This window comes from Montipora capricornis, chromosome 7 (genome assembly GCF_036669925.1).
Source record: "Montipora capricornis isolate CH-2021 chromosome 7, ASM3666992v2, whole genome shotgun sequence".
NCBI classification, from domain to species: domain Eukaryota; kingdom Metazoa; phylum Cnidaria; class Anthozoa; order Scleractinia; family Acroporidae; genus Montipora; species Montipora capricornis.
The window spans coordinates 33,825,692-33,843,191 of record NC_090889.1 but is presented as its reverse complement, the minus strand read 5'-3'; the positions used below and the strand labels follow the sequence as shown (position 1 = coordinate 33,843,191).

At 40.9% G+C, this 17,500-nt stretch overlaps 1 pseudogene; it reads left to right on the top strand.

Moving 5' to 3' along the window:
• The window catches only part of LOC138057007 (fibronectin type III domain-containing protein-like), a 47,513-nt pseudogene that overhangs the window by 21,509 nt on the left and 8,504 nt on the right, over positions 1–17,500 (top strand).

The following is a 17,500-nucleotide window of genomic DNA, read 5'->3' as shown; positions in this document are numbered from 1 at the left end:
CGGGAGACCGAGAGATTCGTTCCGTACCCGGGAGAGTTGGCACATATGCAATTGGTACATGTACCTCAGCGCTAAATACAGTTGACACTTGAATAAATTTAAAGTTCAACGCTTTATAAAGAAACTGTACTGCAGCTTCAACAAGTGTTCGAAGCTCGGAAATTTGTCAGATCCAGTTTGGAGCAATCTGTTGGGAACGCAAGTTACAAGTAATAGCAGTGTATATAAATATTGAAAAGTTAAAACATAGTAAATAGTTACATCATGTAGGTACATTTATTGCACAGCATCATCTCTGATAAGAGCTGCTATGTTTGGTTTATATATATATATATATTTTTTTTTTTCAAAGGCGCACCAGATCCCGCCATATTTAGCATTCCATCTTTTACTTCTGCAACATCAAATTCTGTTGAAGTAGCTGTGGAGGGAAGAAGTAAGGTGTTGTATTGCTTAGCTACTGCAAGGTAAGGGATCACAAGCAAGGTAACTTACCTTCTAATGGAACATGGTACATATGTCGCAGTGAGATGGTAATTTTGTTGTACTGTAAATACTTATATAATTGTAGACACAAAGGGGCTGATGGTGGTCTACAATGTAAAAGAAATGCTTGTTTAAAAGTGAGGTGTAGCATTTTGACTCAGAATATGACAGTCTAGGTCTGAGGTCTAGGTCCCATGTAAGAAGGGGAGGGATTCTCATCTCGCTTAGGGGTGTAAATTTCGGATTTTGGTCTCACTTAGGGTGTTCTGGGAAAAACGCAATCATATGTAGCCGTGAAGGTCTCCTTTAGTGCTGCACGCGAAGAAATATAAGTGTATATTTACACTTTTATATGTCTTCATGTAAACGAAAGTATTAGATGATAAATTCTTTGGCATCATTAAAAGTCACCGTATTTTTTATATATCCGTGTTTTAATATGGTCTCTTTTAGGGGTCAAAAAAAGCCTGGGCCACACACAGATTGGTCTCCTTTAGGGGTTTAATTCAAAATTTCCAACGAGCAGCCCTCCCCTTTTTATATGGGAGTCTACACCCCCCAACTTGCCTTCGCCTAACTACTTGTATGTTATGGTAAGGTAAATGTTGTTTTTTATCCTTAATCCATTGACTCCCAGAGTAAAATACTAAGTATGGCTGGTTGAGGCCGGTTTGGATGTCAAAGGGTTAATAATTTTGTTTCTGCAAACATTACTAATTGCTCGAGCGAGCGCAGCGAGTGCCAGCAACACTAATCTTGCAATGCATCTCGGGGCTATCGTGCAATGAATCTCGAGATTGCATGCCTGAGTTCGACCGATTATAAATGCTATGGCTTGCGGTTTGGGTTCTGAGGTACACTCGGCATTTCTTCGGGCCGTTGAGTTACATTCTTCGGATTGCCGTCGGACACCGAGCACCACCGAACGAATGCTCGGCTAATCACATGGCAGAAAAAAACATAATATTCGTTTCTTTGAGTTGTGGTAGATTTGTGTAGTGGCAGATTTTCCTCTGGATTTTCTTTTTGTTTTCACGGTAAGTATCATTATGAATCGGCTTAGATATATTATTGAAAGTTGTCAGAGCTGTCAAACTGTGTTAAACTCTGGTTTGAGAAACATTTCGCTTCAGATTCTTGGCATTGTCGGTCGAGTTTGGAACGAAGGCAGTCGCATGTTATGTTGTGTTATGGCTACCATCACCATCGACTACTACAAGGCGTTTGGTCAATCTCTCCTCTTTGGGGCTGCCTGCATTGATCAGGTCTCCTCCTACTCGAGCATTTCCCTTCTCATTGAAAACGACTAGTAGTAATAATAATAATAATAATAATAATATAATAATAATAATTAGAGCACCATTACCCATCTGAACAAGTATTCATATACTTTGGCAGTTGTCAAACGTAACAGGAGAGACTTTTGGTGTCTCACAGCGAAGGAAATCAAACTTATATTTTCATAGTTAGTTTTCATTTGAGTTTAATGGACAACCTGAATATGGATGAAAATAACGGACAAGCTCAAGGCAATCGAAGGTTAAAATGGACTGATAAAATGAATTCTACACTGCTCGAATGTAAAAGGAAAGCTGTACTGATGACAAAATCGAATAAACCTGAAGCTATGGATGGCAATCGTAAGAAAGGTTATATGGAAATCATGAAGGAGCTATGGGATCAGCATGGTTACGAATATCTTGCAATACCACGGAAAAACCTACGAAACCAGGCAGCTCGACTAGAGATATCGTTAGGCAATGCAGCGAACAATATTTTAGATAAAGTTGGAAGACGGCAGGGGGATGAAACCGAAGGAAATAGCGATGAAAATATCGCAAATATTGATAATATTTCGACAGAGGAAAATGCTAATCAGCTTGAAAATGGAATGAATTTCCATAGCATTCACAGCACTACTCCTATGGGATTTACAGAAAATCAATTAACTGTTGAGGCACGTGCGCTAAAAGAAAAGGCTTTACAAATGTTTGAATTTGTGTACAGTCAACCGGGTGATTATGGAGCTCGTGAAATCGACACGAGGACTAAAGAAAAACCAACAAAAAGGGACATTGAAAACATCAACATTGTCGTGGGTGAAATAATTAACCAACACACTATATCACCAGTGGAGGATCCTTTTATACTTCTATGGATTGTTAATTGTGCACTTTATTCGACCTTGGCCACTTTTCTGTTGTTGAAGAAGTGGAAAAAACCCAATGTAAGCGGAAGACCAAGGAAAGCTTTAAAGGATAAAAAGAAGAAAGAATACGAGGAAAAAGCTATGAATCTCAGGAAGGTGATATCTATTGCAAAGGCGGAGCTGGAGCGATTACGAGAAAATAGAAAGTTGACAAAGAAAGGAAGGAAAAACAGAAGACTATTGTTAGAAGAGTGTAGAGCAATCTCTTCTGTTAAACTCGTAAACTATATGGAAAAGAAGAAGTCACGAAAGTTGAAGGGGAATCTCATCAAACAGAAGAAGCAAGACGAAGCAAGATCTTTAAATCGTCAATTCAAGCAGGATGCAAGGAGTGTAACTTAAGGTTTGGTACATTGTGCAAGGGTGAAGAGGGTCGACCTAAATTTGTAAGGGACAATGACAACAGCGATAACGGAGACAATACATTTGAGAACATTGATCAAGCATGTAGCTTCTGCATGGACTTATGGGAGAAGAGTGGGACTGGTAACGAAGATGTAAAATGGTTCCGACCCATAAGAGAGGCGATTGCCAAAAAGGTACTCCCACCCTCTGATGAGTCGTGGGGCCTTCATACTATACAGGCTGTAAAGATCTTATCGAAGAAACGAAACTGGAGTGCTCCGGGTCCAGATAAACTCGTTAACTATTGGTGGAAACGTGCACAGGTACTTCATGAGAGTGTGGCTAAGGCCTTTGTGTCTATTTCTGAGAGAACTGAGGATTATCCTGCTTGGTTCTCTGAAGGAAAGACTAGACTTATACCGAAGTCCGGAGAGTTCACAAGTGAAAACCAGCGTCCAATTACGTGTTTAAATAACATGTACAAATGGTTTACCTCGTGTCTACAAGATCCTATAGACAGTCACTTGACTGAGAATGAACTGATGGAGAATGAACAAAGAGGTGCAAAGGCGAAATGCAGTGGAACGTCGGACAACCTTATGATAGATCGAATGGTTACGTTGGATTGCCATAGAGGGCATCGAAATCTCAGTATGGCGTGGGTAGACGTGAAAAAAGCTTATGACACCGTCGATGATAAATGGTTATCTAAAAGCATGGATGTACACTGTTTCCCCTTTTGGCTGTGCAGAGTAATAAGGCAACTACTAAAGAGCTGGAACACTAAGATCATTGTTAGAACAAAGTGTAAAACCGAGACCTCCCGTACTATTCGATTTATGAGAGGACTACCTCAGGGCGATGCGCTATGTCCACGTCTGTTTACGCTCTGCTTAAATTCAGTACCGTGGCTACTTAATGCAACAGAGGGTTATAAGCTATCCAAACCAATTGGTATGAAGAAAACTCATCTACTGTACATAGATGATCTTAAAGTTTTCTCATCGTCGCAAACAAAGCTTAATACAGTCCTAAGATCCACATGTGCAGCAGTGAATGATATTGGATTACAGTGGAACCCGAAGAAATGCAATACTATTCATGTCAAGAGAGGTGTTCTAGTGCATGATGCAGCAGGTCTTAAACTCGATCAGACGTCAGTGGTTCAGAGTATCAAAGAAGGTTCAAGCTATAAGTTCCTTGGAGTATGTGAAACAGTGAAACAGTGAAACAGGACGAGACGTTAGCTCTCGTAAGTGCAGCAAGGGTCTACCTTCAACGCTTGTCTGTAATCTGGTCTAGCGCTCTTTCCGATGTTAACCGAGTAATAGCAACTAATCAATTCGCACTTCCCGTGCTCAGCTATTTGATGTGGACCCAACACTGGCCTATCACCGAACTGAGAGTAGTTGATAGAGAAGCAAGAAAGACTATTCACGACAACGGAGGAAAAAACCCATTGAGCTCGACAGCTGTTATGTATCTACCCAGACACCTAGGAGGGCGTGGCCTGAGATCCGTTGAACAAGAATACAAGCTTACAAAGATCAAAGCTGCTGTAAAGCTCTATCAGAATGCAGACCCTACGATAAGAACTGTCCAGATGTTTGAGGAGAGAGCAGTGGAGAAAGGCCGTTCTTCACTACTAACTGAAGCACACAAATATGCAGAGGAACTGGAGATAAGTTTATCTCTTAGATACCCAAATCCTTCAATTACTTTAGCTAGAAGACCAGGGGTAGAAGTTGAGGGAACGAAGATCAAAGAACTCTTGAAGCGTGCAATGATAGATAAGCTACAGGAGACCATAAAAGCAAAGAATTGGCATGGGCGGTTGCTCACATCGCGTTGGAAAGATGAAGAACTTAGTCAAGATGCGTGCTTTGCATGGATGAAGGATTGGTCATCGGCACCCACCCATACAGTTGCAGGTATGATCGAACTCTATGAACAACTCTTGCCAACCAAAGTGTATACAACACAAAAGACCAAAACAACCCAGGGAGACGTAAGCTGTAGGCTGTGCGGTAAAGAAGCAGAGACACTTCCACACATTTTGTCAGGATGTTCTACACTTGCTCAATCAAAGTATTTGGACCGACACAATGCTGCTCTGAAGATATTATTCTTCGAGAAGTGCAAAGATCTCAAGCTGGTGGAAGGTGTTCCTCCTTGGTATTCACCTGTGAAACCAAAACCTATCTATGAGTCGGAAGAAGGGAAAGCTTTTTGGGATGTGGCGGTATATGCAGAACACACACATGTTAGAGCTAATAGAATCGATGCTCGTTTCGTAGACCACAAGGCAAAGCAAGTCTGGGCAGTAAAAATGAGCTGCCCCTGGAATGATAATCGTGCAAAGAAAGTTGAAGAGAAGGCAATAAAGTATGGTCCACTACTTTTAGAATTGAAACAACAGCATTCTGGTTACAAGGTACAGCAATGTAACATCATCATTGACGCATTGGGAGGATGGTCGAACGACGTAGAAGAAACTATAAAGAAGCTTGTTGGTGCCCGATTAACGTGTGGTTTAGAGAAGATGCAGAAAGCCACCATTTCATACTCGTTGCGTATAGCTCGTTATTTCAAAGCAGCTGTTTTATAATTTGGAACATTTTATTTTTTGATAATGAACTATTAACCTTTTATTATTACTTTTAATTTATTGTACATATTGTATACTTTTTTTCAACATTTTTAAAAACTGTTATTTTATAGGATCATTTGCTTAGATGTATGGTTGTGTAACTAGTTTGATTTCCTTTTAGGTTGTATAGGTTATGCTGGGTGCCCTATACATGCCATAGATTTTTTGCATCTATACGTTTTGATTCTGCAAATAATAATAATAATAATAATAATAATAATAATAATAATAATTATTATTATTATCATTATTAATACCAACTTTATTCAGTGGAAAGAAGGTGGAAAGCATGGTCGAACCATTAAGCCACCCTGGTTCCCCCATCCACCCTGACTCCTCCATTAATAACGTCTTAAAGACGTTTTGATGCAAAATCCTTTCTTTCACAGACCATTCCCAACAATAACCTGGAAAAAAAATGGAAAGGAACTTCGACATGGGGTAGATTTCTTTGAAATTCCAAGTCAATTGGAAGGACGGCTCCTGAACATCACAAAGGTGGATGAGAATATGCACGAAGATATTTATACCTGCCAAGCCAGCAACAATCAAGCCACAGAAATTGGTCCACAAGAACGTAATATTAACCTTCAGGTGGAAAGTAAGCTCTTAAAGTGCACCTTAATACCTAAAAGTATTTTGAAGTCAGCCCTCTTGATGAGTTCTTTTTCTCTTAGGGCAAACTTCGCCAATAAAATAATTTTTAAATAAAAAAAATAAAATAAAGTATTTTCTTTTGCAAAAGTGAGATGTCTAAGACACATTTTACTTTTGATCCACCAGATTTTACTTTTAATAGGCCCAATTAGGTACGACAGAGTAACAAAGCTGGTATTCATTTGTTCCATGGTCGAGCTAGTTAGAGGTATGGGTCTATTCCTTCAGTGACGTCAAAAACTAAAAAAATTTACATTGCCGAAGTTCTTTCAAAACTTTAATGCAAAGTAGTTAATGGCATCATCAAAGGAATAGGCCCCATGCCTCTCACTGCCTTGGCCATGAGACAAGTTACAATTACTAGCATCTTTCTCTTACGTACCTTGTGAGGCACATTAAAAAGTAAAATTTTGCTGGAGACAAGGGTAAATATATGATTAATTTTGATATACAGCTGTATGATGATTAACGTTTGCTTAAGTAAAATGTCACACGATCATTGATCGCGGGCACACTAAATATTATTTTTTTTGCACCATCAGCTTTACTCAAATCAAAACTGCGTTGCTACGACAGGTTGCAAAATTGTTGAGACACTTTCATTAAAAATCAATTTTTCTAGCTTCCAAGACTGATCGCCGTATCTAGAATTTAAACCTTTCCCACTTCCTCTCCCCTCTCCCCCTTTCAATGTTGACTGTTTAAGTTTTCAACATTTTTTTGCCTTGCTAGCAACACTGATAAGGGAGGGAGGGAGGGGGGCTGCAGTGTGAGAGATACTAGGTACATTGATAACGCCCCAAGGAGGTGAAGTATCTCCACTATTTTTGCAACTTGTTGTAGCGCTGTCAGCTCTATGCAAATGACAACTGCATTGCCATGAAAACAGATATCTTTTGCACTGTCATCTCCATGACAGGTGACAACAAGGATTATGTGACATGCTAATCACGCTGTTTGTCAACATTGGGGGGCGTGATTGTTACAAATACCTTTCAACACTAAAATCACGCTCTCTCTCAATAATTATAAAATAAATTTTCTCTATATGTCTCTCACTGGTAAGAGGCTTCAATTTTTTTCCTCTCTGGCATGTTACAATCTTACGCTAATATAATGTAAATTTATTTAATTAATAATTATTGGTCCTCATCAGGAACCAACCGGTTACAGTATTAGTAATTATCATTAAATTATTGAATTATTTATTTAGTAATCATTTTATTATCCTTCAACAATGCTTTTTCCCAGTTGCTCCAAGATGGAATGTTGAACCACCTAGAGTGAAAAAATTTCCCATAGCATCAAGTGCAAACTTGAGCTGTGACGTGTACGCAGAGCCTGAACCACAAATTAAATGGTTCAGAGATGGAGTTGAATTAGTGCCAAGGTTAGTTAAAGTCAATTTGAGATTAATTAGTTTCTCCTTGCACTGTATCTTCATGAGTGACCTTGAGTTTGAAAATGTGGTGAATAGTGCGCAATCTTTATTGGTAGATGTCCATTAACTTGGATTTCTGGACTTAAGTGTTCGTCTCTGCTAATTCATGTATGATTAACCCCATCTTTTGTACCTTTCACAGTTCAAAGGTACGGCAGGAGAATACTGACCTACTTTTCAGTAATCTTACATTGAACGAGGCCGGCATTTACCAATGTGTAGCTGAAAACAAACATGGCATGATAGTCTCGTCAACTTATGTTGAAGTGTTAGGTGAGTTAAATGTAGTTTGTACATCGTATTGTGAACATTATTTTACTAGTAGAGAAAGTTTTGTCACACGTCACAGGTTGCCAGTCACAGGTCATTGCAATTTACCAATACTGAAAGAAACCTTAACATTCATTGAAGCTGACCTTTGGCCTAATTTTTTTTAAATAGCTTTAATGAACGTTCAAGTTTGTTTCTGTGTTGGTAAAACAGAGACCGGTGACTTGAGTTTTGTGCCCCCATGCTGCATACTACTGGCTTGAGACCCACGTGATTTCATTCCCATGAGACCATCCAAGCTGTGACAGTGTGCCTCTATGTTCAATAAAAAGGTTGTGTTTAATAAATTCCTGAATGTCTCAGTGACCAAACTAATTTAACCTTCCGAACAATCGCTGACTGAAATGTACACGTTTGTTTTGTTTTTTTTGTTTTCTTTTGGCTTGATAACACTTAAGATCTAGAGATGTAATATTGTAATTCTCTCAAACGAAGGGCTTCACTCGAAACGTCCGCTTTCAAATTTCTATATATTCACCCAGAGTCAGTCGATAACCCATTTCTGTGTTATGATAATGTAATCTTGCTATAATCTGGGCGCTTTCCATTTGACAGAACTGACCGGCCAGACCAGTCATTTGGAGGGAATAACTCAACATTACGCCTTCAAATGAACACATTTCGAGGATGATATATCCTTCTCCAGGAGAATGCAAGGGATTATCATGCAAGTGTTTCTTCAAATTGTTGCATTATTTTTGCAACCTGGCGGGTGTGGCCTGCCAGTTCTGACAAAAGGAAAGAGCCCTTAGTAATAACCTTAATAGTAATGTGATCATACTAAGCTCGTTTTCTTGGGTCGCACTATTATAAGTTACGGATCGATTTTTTTCCAGCGTTCTTTGTGCTTGACATCAACAATAACATGAACCAGAAAAATGTGAGCCTTACATGTAACTTAGCGTACAGCCCCTTGCAACTTGATTAGAAAGCCTATGTACTCTTAAGGATATAGATGCACAGAATTCAGCTTGGGAGAACGGATTAAGCGCAGTTGTTAGAGCACTCGCCTCCCACCAATGTGGCCCAGGTTCGATTCTCAGACTCGGCATCGTGTGAGGGTTGAGTAAGAGTTTGTTGGTTCTCTACTCTGCTCCGAGAGGTTTTTCTCCCCGGGTAATTCGGTTTTCCCCTCTCCTTAAAAAAAAAAAACATTTGATTTTATTTAAGATAATTTAAGGTAGGTATCTGCGCCGGCTAATATTGCACTTTTTTTTTCCATAATCTTACAGTTTATGAAAGAGTATTATCTCCATATACAGTGTCCTGTATTATTAGTGCCCAAGCGCTACAAGATTTGTCGCTTAAATAAAGTCTATTATCCTGATTTATTATAATAAACTTATGATTATTTTAGTCTAGCCAACTATGATTTAACTTGTGACTAACAGATCTTGAATGACTTTTAGCCATTGCACCATCGTTTCAAAAGAATGGATTTGGTCCATTTTACCTGTTTCAAGAAAGTGAAGGACGATTGAAATGCGACCCCGAAGCTGCTCCGAGACCAACCGTATTCACGTGGTACAAGGACGATGTCAATATCACGCCTGGTGTGACTTACCAGATCGAAAACGACGGCACCTTGGTGATTAGCAACGTTCAACGTAGCCGAGATCAGGGCAAATACGCCTGCTATGCGGAGAATTTCGTGGGAAGTGATTTGGCAGAAAGCACTGCGATTGTTTATGGTAAGAAAACGCAGATTGTTGGATGACGCGAAGTACGTCAACCTCGTTGCCAGGGTCTCTCTGAAGAGAAGAAGAGAGCCCCTGGGAAAGAGGTTGAGGGTGTGTTTCTTTAAAATCCTTTGGAATCCGAAGTATTTATAGTCTCGTTCGCAGCATTGTTCGCAGCCGTTATCTCGGAGCGTTGCGTGACATCCAAAAAAACCGCTGCGACTGCGACTAAAGTACTGTATCCACAGTCGAGGTGTATTCTTTGAAGACATCTGAATCCGGATTGATCCTTTTAAATGGTATTATTGAGTACTTTAAAGGAGTCATGCCCATATTTTTGAAAGGTGACAGCTTCGTGTTTTTATGAGAGCTGAAGGAGGTGGTGATTCACTGTATCCTTTGTTGCATCGATTATGCCGATCTCGAATGCATCTTTCAAATTTTTTTGCCTCAGCGGTGTCAACTGAACTTAGTCCATTTTGTGGTACTCACGTAATTGACCTGACTAAAACGAACCGTTTTTACAACGATATGTACTCGTCCGTTTTTCGTCCCGTTCCGTCCCGATTTTGAACGTATTACTTACCGCGTTTCCCGGAATTCTGGCGCTCAAATCTCGAGCTGAAAAACCGCACCCTTAAAACAACAGTTTAAAACCTTTGGTTTCAGAAAAGACGCGTATAATACTTGCACCAAAAGACAGGAATGTTAATGAAGGAAGCAGGGTGGACTTGCGCTGTGAGGCTCAAGCGGACAACAGGCTGGAATTGCATTACCTTTGGAAGAGAGATGATGCTATTATCGAGTACAACTAGAGGGTCACTTGGGAGCGGAATGTATTGACCATTGCGGACTTAACAGTCGAAGACGGTAGGATTTACACCTGTTTCGCGTATACTCCATACCCAAAGAGATCTGAAGACTCTGCCTCGGCTACTATTAATATCGCAGGTAAGATTTCGGGTTAAAATGGAAAAAAAGAGACGAGGGGTGGGGGGTGGGGGGGGGGGGGAGTAACTGGCATAGATGGGGTCAAAAAATAACTCGGGTTTACATGCAATCTTACCACCCCGGTGAAGTAAAGTCAAATCAAGTTATTAGTCTCTCCCCTCGGGGCTTTTCAAGAATAAGTAACAATGCTTTATGGGGGGCTTAAGCCAGACTGGCTGCTTGTTACGCAGTTTACAGTTAATTTTAGGAAGTGAAAGATGCCCCCGTCCAGATTAGGTCAGAGCACAACACCGGGGACTACGTACCCTACTGTTATCGTCTTATCTTAACGTCCTATATTATTTATGGGAAACAAAAAGGGCTTAGCCTGTTCCAGGCCCCCAGATACTAGGGAAAGAAAAAAAATGCGTGCGAATAATGAGTGGGCGCTTGGGTCGACCCAAGCCCAAGCCCCCACTCGCTTTTCCCAGGCAGTTGTTTTCGTTTTCCCGACTATCTGAGAGCCTGGAACAGGCTAAGAAGGGCTATGAGATAGGATCTCCGGTTTATCGTCCTTATCCGCGAAGACTTGAAAGTCTAACCATTTGCGGATGTAATTACAAAAGCAGCACTTTCTCCTCAGTTATTTTAAGACCCTGAGTGTTGGTCCGGCTGGTATCGAACTCACGACCTCCCGCGTGACAGCCCGGTACTCAACCAACTGAACCACCGGTGCGCGGTTACCTTTCTCGAGGCTGCTGCGTGGTCAATAAGCACGTAAACAGGCAAAATGGCTCGTGATGGATGCATTTTGGAGATTAATGCTCTTCTACTCTCACTTTTCGGCGCTGTGGCTTCTTGCTATCACTTTTAATGTTGCAACGTCTCCGCCAAAGGCAGTATATTGTGACACGAGTTGAGGGTGCACGGACGGCGTAGTGGTGAGAGCACTCGCCTCCCACCAGTGTGACACCGGGTTCGACTCCTGCCGACTTCACATTTTATTGAAACCCTTGGTAACTTTTGTTGGTAATATTAAGTTGATTAACTGCAATCGTCAGGATAAGACAAGTGTTCTTGTCATTTGTAGCTGTTCGTAGCTAGAGGGAGTTTCAATCGAGTGTCGTAAAACCAAAACCAAAGTAATTACTTTGGCCAATCAAAAAGGAAGGAGACAATCCAGTAAACCAATCAAAACTCGAACTAATTACACGTAGCCGACACAAAGCGCGGAAAAATGTGCACGCGCAAGCCACTTTCACGAAGAAGCTTCGCGTTAAATAATTACCGGTAGTTACCGGTTTTGGCAAAGCCAGTTTTTCCTCAGAGTTTCTCCGGTTGAAATTAGAGTAATGCTGAGTGAAAAGACATTGAAGATAATCTGGCTTTGGCTTCGCTTCTGATTGCTTGAAAAATTAGCCAATCACTGAGTGAAGCAAGGCAAAACCAAAGAAATTCGCTAATTACTTTTGACACTCAATTGAAAACCACTCTATCGTCGCGTCTAATTTAATAAACATAAAGTCGAGCTTTAAAGTACATTGTCTAGTAATTTTCTTTGATACCTTTCATCATTTTTCTTTCTTTCTTTTTTTAGGTACCCCATATCCACCATACAATCTAAAATTATCTTCCGACTGCCAAAACCGAAACACAACACTAACCTGGGTAACGGGCGGAGCGAATCAAGCCCCGATTACTCATTTTTTGGTCGAGCGAAAATCGACCTACGCTGACGACTTCTGGCAAGTCATTGTAAATGTTACCAAGCCTAACGCCACTTCATATGCGCTGGTGAAAATGGCCGGAAACGCGGACCTGGCCTTCCGGGTTAGAGCTGTCAATGGCTTTGGACCAAGTCGTTCGAGTAAACCCACGAGCTCGGTGTGCCGAACAGACGCTGCAGGTATGCAAATTTGTGCGCAATTGTAATGAAATATCTAGGACGGTGCCTACTAAATCAAAGGTATTTTTGCCCCGATTTATGATTATACAGGAAATGTAGATCTTAAAAAGTGTTATTGAAATCCCAAAAGAAAATTTGGAGTAACCACGCAATTTTCAAAGATAATTCATGAGCAATATTTGTAAAAGACTTAAAAAAATACAAAGCAATTTATGCCGTTCTTTCTTTAATTGAAGCTTAATTATCTCTTCATGGTTACCCCCATTTTTCTTTTTGGATACCAAGAGTACTTAAACTAAGATCTACGTCCTCTGCATAGTTGTAAGCCGCACAAAAATACCCCTTGTATTAGTAAGCATTACCGATAGGAAGCCCAAGTATCTCGAGATGCGCAGAACGTATGCGCAATAGCAATAGTAGGCACTGTCCTTAATTAATATGTTTATTTATTGTTGTTCGCAGGGAGCAGGGGCACTCGCACAGGTATTGCGCGGGACCCAGGGGTCTGTACCTTCTACTGTGTTCCCCAAGCGTCTGACGAAAACCGTTCAATGATCCAAGATTACTACTAGTTTTTTTAAAATATGGGTGACGGTGCCAGTGAACACTGCCAGCAGACCCTTTCTTAACTCGACGACAGAAAAAAGGGACTCCGCAGAAATAGTGTAAATTCTTTGTTGAGTGTGCGCAAGCCGTTCCCTGGAGACAGTTTCAAACTCAGGTCAAGTCTCGATCGCACTCTTAGACGCCATATTGATTTTCGTACTAAAGGCTCAATATTGGTCTTCGCCTTGTCAAAAGTATGATGCGCGCGTTGCCTAAACTGGTTTAACCGGAGTGTCTAGCCCAGAACTTGACACCACACGTAAATAGGGATACACGAAATAAGTAATGGACTTAAGAAAGGTACAATGCCCCCTAGAAAATAACTAAGAAGCTAATCTAGGTAGGAGGCAGGATAAATAATTTTACGTCTAAAGGACCTCTCTTGCTTGCCCTCTGGTGAGTTTTAGAGAGGCTCTGCTCGCAGGGTGGGTGCTCGTTAGCTTGACCAACGATTTTAAAGGCCCCAGAAAGCGAGCGAATATGGTCGCAGAAATCTTTCTCTCTGGATCAGGACGAGTCTTACAGTGCGGAAAGCACGAAACAATTTTTTTCGAAAATAGGACCAAAAGTCTTGTTTCTTTGAGAAGCTGTTAAACATCTATAGTTCAAGAATTTATCAAAAATCAAACAGGTTTCTTTGATGTTCGGCAAAATCGAGTTTCATCGTCTTATTTTCCGTTAACGCGATATAAAATCTCTCGATTTCTAAAGGCCCTGGTCATCATTAATGACGCTAGCATAAGCAAGAGAAACATGCACATAGTCAGGAGCTACTTACCACCCTTTGTTGAGACAAAACACTAATTATTAAGGACAATTTTTTGTGCTTTTCTTTTCGTCTATAGTGAGGACGTGGCTTTAGGCTGCACACGTTAAAAAAACTGACTCAATTAATTCACGTACTTATTGCACGTGTGTACTGGGCTTGCTATTCACGTGCGCCTTCTTAAACAACTACTACGAATATGGAGGAATCAAGTACAAGGAAGACGGAAAATAAGCGCAAATGCTCTGAGCATAGAACCAATTGCCAATTTGTTTTCTATAGCCAAATATCAATCATCTGTTTGTTATCTTTTTCACAGCTCCAGACAAATGGCCTGACAACTTTAGGGGAATCCCCGGCAAGGCTGAACAGCTTGACATCGGATGGACTGTAAGTACCTCAAAAAGAAACGTTTGTTTTGGTCCTTCCTTGACACACACATCCCGCAAGATTCACTTTCCACTACACTTGTGCGATTTAAAAATTCTATGTTTTTACCTTGGTGAAAACGAAGCAAATATTTTTCTTCCACAGCAGCGTTTTAGAATCGTTTTCATAGGTCCAACCTAAAACGCTGGAAGCTGGTGAAAACAACTAATCAAATGGAATTCCCCACGCTTTCTGCGTCATCGATTTCGAAAGTCTTCGTTTTCACTTAAGGTTATTCCCTGGTTTTGCATTGCGCAACCCCACTGCGCAGACGTTCTTGCGTTATTGGCGAACGCATTTGCATTGATAAAATGGCGGGTTTTCATGGCCGCCAAGGTTACTCCAAAGAATGGCTATTGTCTCCTGACCGAGTACGGTAACACACATTTTTATTTCATTTTTTTGCTGGGAATGATGTCTTCATGGGGTAGTAAAAAATCAGTAAATATCTATGGCCAGTTTTTTGACGATTGTATAAAATTTTACGCAAGGAACCATTACGAGTGTTAAGTACTCACAAAGGCATTCAGATACATTTTTCAGGTATGTACGACAATTAACCGTTGAACGACTCTAGGCTGTGCGTCGTATCAAGTATTACATTTAAAAAAATCGAACTAAATGTGTCTATCTTCCGGGATGCGTGGCAATAGGCCAGTTTCGTATTCTAACGGTTGGACTGGATCTAGCATGAGATGGAGGCTAATGCGGGCAAATTAATTTGCATTTGAAAAGATATGCCCGCATTAGCCTCCATTCCATGCTAGATCCAGTCCAGCCGTGAGAATTCGAAAATGGTCTATTGTCAAAGTGACTTAAATAGCCCTATTCGTCAGCGTCGTACCATGGAAACAAGCACGATTACCCCCTTTTGAATTACATTTTTATCATATTGACATATTAGAACAGTGTGCGAAGTTTCATGGAAAATCTATGACAAGGTCTATTTCTAGGGAATCACCTTAAGCCGCTTTTTTAGCTGAAACTTATCTGCAACAGCGCTGCAAAACGAGTTTCAGCAGGCATTGTAACGTGTGAAACTGGTCTCGAAATGTTGTTATTAAATTCCCGCAAAGCAATTTTATACTAGTTCCATGACCATGGCGCGTAAGTTGCGGTTTCTGATTGGCTTACGCGGCGTAGCGAAACAAAACCGAGCGAGACCAGTTTCACGAAGTTGTGTTACACAGTGAAACTCTTGTTTTTGTCACCACTGCTATCGTTGCGACCGTTGCAGAAGCTGAAAGCGGTTCTACTTTCAAAGAAAATGTTTATTTCAGAACGTGACCAGGATCGTGACACAAAGAAAGAGCAAACGTTGTCTATAACTTTCTCAATATCTGATTGGTTTATTTCCCAAATGAGCGTTTCGGATATGCTCTTAGAATTGCGTGGCACGTTGACGTGGGCATGACGCGAGCAGCGTTGTCTATGCTCTTATCAACAAAGACAAATTACCAATCCAATTACGAGATTAAAAGCAATTGTGGTAAAATTCGTCTTTGCAGGCCATGCGAATGGTAGAGTGGAATGGTCCAGGTCTCTTTTACAAGCTGTGGTATAAGCGAGTAGGTCCCGCAAACAGTTTAGTGGAAATTCAACTTGACGTTCCTAAAACAGAAAGATTTAGCATTCCCAATGCTGGGTATTACGTTCAGTGGGAGTTCCAGATCCAAGCTATTAACGATATTGCAGCTGGACCCAAAAATTCATTTGTTAAGGCATTTTCTGGCCAGGACCCACCCGCTGGAAGACCAGAAGATGTTACTGTGGGATCCGTGACGGCACGCAGTGTGCAATTGTCATGGAAACCTGTTACTGTTACCAGAGGAAGTGTGGATGGATACAGGGTATGTGGAGAGCCTTTTCTTATGGGGAATATAATAACAGCGTTGCTAGGAGGTCGCTAACGTAGGGTGGAAGGGGTTGTCAGAGGAGTTATGAGTAAATAGCGCAGGAGGGGAACGCTCTAAAGTTTTGTTGATTACTGAGTATCCACAAAAGACGGGTTGCCTCGAGTGCTGTCATCGCTGTGCCATCTGCACACTCATGCTCTTTTGTGTTTCATTAATGTGCCAGATTTATTACTGGGGAGAAAGCCTTGTTTCTGCGAAGAGACGAAGACGTGCTATTCCAACTTTTGCGTCATCCACAAATGTAACGGGAGGAGGTACGCAGAGTTATACTGTGACCGGGTTGAAACCGTACACGCGTTACACCATAGCAGTCACTGCCTACAACAGCGGAGGCGATGGACCGGAGAGCGAAGAAGTTAAAGCTGAAACGTCAGAAGCCGGTAAGGTTGTTCTCATGTTTAAGGAGAACTAGTACATTCCTTTCAGTTAGTTTCTTTTTGTTTTTTGTTTGTTTGTTCTTATCTTCATGAGCATCATCTCTAGCCTGTGGCTCACTGGAAGAGCAGCCGATCAAGAGATCGGATACCGGAGTCGAAGGTTCGACTATTCGTCTCATGTCACGTAATTAGCAGTTCTATAATAACTAAGAACGCCTTGTCTTTGCATAGCTAAGGTCTCAGAACGTGAGATTTTGTCGTTCGAGAACAGGATGGAAATTCTTTTAATCTTCAAAATTTCAAAATGGGCGTTGTTTTTCTAATTAGGCACCATTTCGTGGTGTTCTCGTTTAAGTTTACGCTGGCGTGAAGCTTAAGCGATGATGCTTATATATGACTGGCCACCCCCCTTGGGAAGGGGGTATATGATAGCGTTCATTTACATTGTAAGTGTTGTCTTTGAATTACAATACCGTGTAGCACTTTTATTTTGCGGGGTTTAATTTTTGCGGAGTTTCCGCATCTGTCTGCATTGCTTTTCACTTTATATTTGAGTTGATGTGTAAATATAATTGTACCTATTCCAATTCTTCAATAAACAGCACAGTAGCTTGGCTGGCCGATGCGCCCATCTATCATTTAGCTTAAGTGTCTGGTTGAGTAGTGGAGGCAAAATGTAAAGTCTAGTTTTGCTGTTGTTGTTCTTGGTGTTGTCGTTTTTTGCGTTGTTGTTGTTGTCGTTGTTGTTGTTGTTGTAGTTGTTGTTGTTTTTG